Below are 5605 nucleotides of genomic sequence, written 5' to 3' on the forward strand. Positions count from 1 at the left end.
TATATAATATTAGTTTATAAACTAGTCAATACATATGTTATTGTTTCTAATTACATGTTTTTATAAGATCACAAAGTACTAATAACCATACAATACTAAAAAAAAATCTCGTTAATTTAAGTTATCAATATCTTCAGAAATGGTAGTCAGTTCGCCATCATCGGTGTTTAAGTATGACACCTTTGAAGGTATTTGAGTCGGTTCTGAAAAGAATGGCTTGGGTGGCATCTGCAAGCTACTAACATCACCTTCTAACATTTCTATCACTTTGCACATGGAAGGCCGATCTGATGGCCTTATCTGTATGCACCACAAGCCTACCATGCATAATTTCTTCTCTCTTTCATCAATCGCAATGCTTGTATCCATTTCTACCACATTATCCTCAATTGTATCTTCAACAAGTTTATCATAAATCCATGAAGGATAATAAACTTGGCTTGTATTTTCTGCTCTTAGATCTGAATTCCTTCTCCCACCAGCCATTTCTAAGAGTAGCATACCAAAACTATAAACATCACACTTGTGAGAGACAACACCAAAACTTCGCGATATGAGCTCTGGAGCAATATATCCTATAGTTCCTCTTGCAACACTGAGTGATACCAAGCTATTGTTCTTTGGATATAGTTTTGCAAGGCCGAAATCAGAAAGCTTTGGATTGAAGTTCTGATCTAAGAGAATGTTATGCGGTTTGATGTCAAAATGAAGAATTTGCATATCGCATCCTTTGTGGAGATAATCAAGTCCTCGAGCAACTCCCAATGCGATGTCAATTAGTTTGTCTAGAGAGAATTTGTGATTTGGGCCATTCTTGGTTGAGAAGATAAATTTATCAAGGGAGCCATTTGGCATGTACTCATACACTAGAGCTCTTTGCAGACGATCTGAACAAAAGCCAATTAGTTTCACCACGTTTATATGGTGAATCCTACCAATGGTCGAAAACTTCATTCATGAAATCTTCACCAAGATTGTACTTAGAATTTGTCAACATCTTGATAGCAACAAGCCTCGTCCCCAAGGAAGCCGGCCTTTAAAAACAGAACCAAATCCACCTTGGCCTAGCTTCTCCTTGAAGTTGTTGGTCATGGTAATGATGTCGGTGTATGAATATCGAGTTGGTACAAGAGCTTGTTGGTTCCTCAAGAATTTTTCCACATTATCAACAGATGACATTATTTGGTACAATTGGTAAGAAAGAAAAAGCATATCAGATTAGTGGCGCAAATACACATCGCCCTAACACCTGCAAAATGTCTGTCAAATAAGCAAAACTAAAATAAGTTATAAACCGACATTTTTTTATATCTTTTTCGCAAAGAAAGAAATTTTATAAAGAAAAATTAATCTTAAGAAACTGTTAGAAACTTTTGAAATGATATTAGAGAAGTTCGATTTATACCTAGCAGTGCTTTGGCAATTTGCAACAATATCACGACAACATATATAATTGACATCACAAAATAGTAATGCTTTCGATTATGGTCGTAGACTTCTATGCAACCGAGAAAACGTGACTCTATTCCAAATATAATTACTTGCATCCTTTGTATAATTGAATTGTTATCATCAGTGATATACTGATAATTTTCCCTGCGCCAAAGAATTGTTAGTATTAACCCACTAATATACTATGCAAGTAGATGCAAGTCAATATAGCATACAATCACAAATATACTCTTTTGGGAGAAATTTATACTTGCCACTCTTGACAAATAGTAAAAATTACTTTGCCACTCCTCCCAACAATTTTTGATATTAAAATGACTCTTTTTACCCTATTCATATGTATTGTTTTAGTTATATCGTTAGATATATATCATATATATATATATATTATAAACAAAAAATAGATCTTCTGAAAAAAGTAAAAATGAATATATAAAATATTTTTTTAATGAACCAATCATGATTTTTATATTAAAAACATGCAGATCGAATGTAATATCATATTCCACATCTAATATATAGAAAGACATAATGCATTACAAAGGAGATTTCTATAAAAATAAAAATAAAAATCATTTTAATCTAAATTTAAAACATAAAGAATTTGTTCCCAGCGTCAAGTAAAATAGAACCAGAGGGAGGCGGTAAGTAATTAATTTAGCTTTTTTCAAGAGTTTTTAAGAAAAACCCCACGTTGGAAATAAATACTGACTTTCTCAAAAATAAATAAATAAATAAATAAATAAATACTGACCTTAAGGATGTTCTTAAGCAATGTCGGATGGATTTTTGAGCTTCCAATATTGCAGGGATAGAGGGTGAACCCCTGGCCCTAAAAACTCGAATATGTCCACTGGTTGTGGATCTGACCAGTTCAAATGAATATGATAATTATAATTGTCAGGAAACATGGCAAGATATTGCAGGAAGGCATAAGGAAACCAACTCTCTGATGGGATGAGGGTAGATGAAGGAGTTGTTGTTGTGGCTCAAGCTATGCCACACGCTTGTAGTGATGCATGGACTTGTTCTTCACTTCTTTGAGCAATTTACCAAAGTAACCCACATGGGTAAGTCATGTAGTACTTGTTAGTAAAGTAGGGTTAGAGACTGTGAGAGGAGAGGCCGGAAGGGGAAGATGGTTGCAGCTGCTATTATTACATTTGACCACCATCCCAACATACACCAGTTGTATCGAAGTCAACATAATCCTCAATTAAATCGTCGTAGTATGTGATATTGGTGACGTAATAGTTGTTGGAGAGTAGAGTGAGGGATGGTGCGGTTGAGATGATCACATGTGAGCTCACAGTTTGGATCACCGCATTCGGAAGGGTCGCCTTTTTAGACGGAAAGGATTTCTAATGTTTGTGATGTTCCGGGCTACGCATGAAGGAGGATGATCTCCTGCGGAGAGAAGAGTGGATGCTAGAGAAGAAAACAAGAGCAGGAGGAGGGATGGCAGAGAGCAAAGCCATGTCTTTTCTCTTCAATATTTGTTACAACTCGATCGCTACTAAGTATTTAATCGTCTCTATCCAACGCATATATATATATACAAGGCTGATCATGTTATAAAAAGTATAGCTGTGCGTTATTGACTCATTCATGTATAGAGGGCTTCCGTCAAACCTGCTGGTTGGCAAATATGATTTTTTAAAAATATTTGAAATGGTAGAGGGCCCTCAGTCAAAACTAGTTGGCAAAATCAATAAATATTTTAAAATGAAACTCTAATACAAATTTATTATTTCCGCACACCACCAGTGCTCTCACTTTTTGAATAAAGAGCACTTTGAATAAGCTAACTTTTTGAACCCTTATTTTTCAGCAAATCACATATATATATATATATATATATATATATACCAAGAGATCATTGGCTATATATATTATTTTATTAACAATTTTTATTGTTATTATTTAATATATATATAGAAGCTAATTTTATATCACATGTTATGTGATTAAGGTCTATTTCTTGTAAGCATTTTATCAATACAAACATTTTGATGATAAACACATCGAGATCTTGATGCTTATATAAATGAGAGAAATGCTAAGTTTATTTTGTGTATTTATATGTATATATAAATTATAGGATTTAATTTTTCAAATTTTTGTATAATATATATATAGATATATACATGCCCATATAGTAGTCAGTATGTGTACATGTGAAGCGTTACTTTTTCTTAATTATATTTTTGTATGAGTTTAGGGAAACTCAATTTATAATTTATTTCAAAAACTTGTTCTTAAGTATCTTCAAACAAACATGTTTCCTTCCAACAAAATGCAAAAATAAAAATAAAATGATTATGAAAAAGAAAAAGAGCTAAATCTTATATTAAAGAAGTCCATTATTTGATGTTATTATTATTTTCAGTTGAATTTAAACGGTCTCCAAATTAATTTGAAACTTCCGAGTGCTTGTGCATGTATTGTCAGTCTTCATTTGAATAGTTAACTGTGTCAGTTTCCCCTTTCAACTAAAAATTTGTGATGACCAAAATCACCAGACGGGAACCAAGTTATTAATTGATGAGATTTTCTTGACCATTTTCAATTGAAAAGCTCAATAAACAGGTCTACATGGCCTCTTTCATAATATGTGATATTGGAGACGTAGTACTATATATGGGAGGAGTAGAGAGAGGATGGTGAGGTTGGGATGATCGCATGTGAGCTCATAGCTAGTTTTGGATCTCCACCGTTGGGAGGATCACTCTTGAGATGGAAAGGAAATCTAATGTTTGTGAGATTCCCCACATAGAGAAGAAGAAGAAGAACAAGATCAGGAAGAATATGAAGACCAGAGCTCAAGCAACTACTGCATGAGAAGGAACATTGAGGATCATTATATAATTTGAATATATATATATATATATATATAATTGTCCTAAACATACATGTTGATATATATATATATATAGAGGTGCATGTCTGTCTCATTCACCAATTTTAAAAGTAATCTAATTAAAGTTTCAACCATCTCATAAGGCACCAACGCGAGTACATTTCCATGCCCTATACGATTGGGTCAAGCTCACCCTCATCGATGCTCAACAGTGAGTAACCCCCAGAAAGATGCTTCCTCTGCAGTAGCCCGGGAGCTCTCCACTTTCTGTGATGAGTGGGAGCAGCCTTGATCGCCTCCCTGACACTGTGGCCTTCCGAAGTCATCAAGAGTTTCATCAATGTTGTCCCATGTGATGTACACAAGCAGACCGAGGAATTGAAAAATCAAGAGCGAGTTGAGACCTATTCTAAAAGAGCTTGACAAGAAGTCCACTTGCACTAAGAAGCATTGGGAGGAGGCTACTACGAGTCTTTCAGCTCGTCGGTCTTGGTCTCTCCCAGACTGGAAGCCACTCATCAAAGTGGCAATGGCCATGTGTTTGATACTCAGGACCCCTTGACTGAGGAAAAATTAGAAGTGCAGCCTGTCAGAAGAAAGGTTGGAGGATGTAAATAACAGCCACACCAAGGCAGTAGAAGTCACCCGTTCAATGACACTCAACAACATTCAAACCCAGGGATTGCCTGAGTGTGTTCAAGCGTGTGGATTCTCAAACATTCTGAGATACTCAGGAATTGTGTGCCGGGCTGAGCTCTCCCAGATTAAACACAACTCTCATATTTCTTTTTGAGATTTGCTTAAAGAATCTTGTAATTTCTTCAAAAACCAAAATGGGAGTATATATATATATATATATATATTATAACATCTATATATATTTATATATATATTTCAAGTATAATCAGAAAGAAGGAATTCCTCATCTTTTTTGGTTAGAATGTAAGTTATATTCTATATAGAAATTTGTAGCTGATTTGTCAACTTTTTACTTCCTTCTATACGTAAATTGCTGGATTTTTGCTGGAAAAGAAAGTTGGCTAGTTGATTGGACTTCCTTATTGAATAAAGGGTTGGCTACTTCACAAATAGGTGCAATCTTTTTCCTCATCTCTCTTTATTTTTGTTTTGTTTTGTTTTTTTAAATTATTTATTTTGATAGAAAGTGGTCCTTGTAGTTCTAATTTCCTGCTTTTTACAATTGGATTGTAATGTGAATTTGTGTTGTAGTCCCTGTTTTTTTATCTTTTTGGATGTATTCTGAAATGAATGAGATTCAGAATGCTTGTATTA

At 34.3% G+C, this 5605-nt stretch overlaps 1 pseudogene; it reads right to left on the bottom strand.

Moving 5' to 3' along the window:
- Positions 1-1199, bottom strand: LOC120254698 (annotated as a pseudogene).
- Positions 1200-5605: the final 4406 nt, after the last annotated feature.

The sequence above is a fragment of the Dioscorea cayenensis genome, unplaced genomic scaffold (genome assembly GCF_009730915.1).
Source record: "Dioscorea cayenensis subsp. rotundata cultivar TDr96_F1 unplaced genomic scaffold, TDr96_F1_v2_PseudoChromosome.rev07_lg8_w22 25.fasta BLBR01000582.1, whole genome shotgun sequence".
Lineage (NCBI taxonomy): Eukaryota > Viridiplantae > Streptophyta > Magnoliopsida > Dioscoreales > Dioscoreaceae > Dioscorea > Dioscorea cayenensis.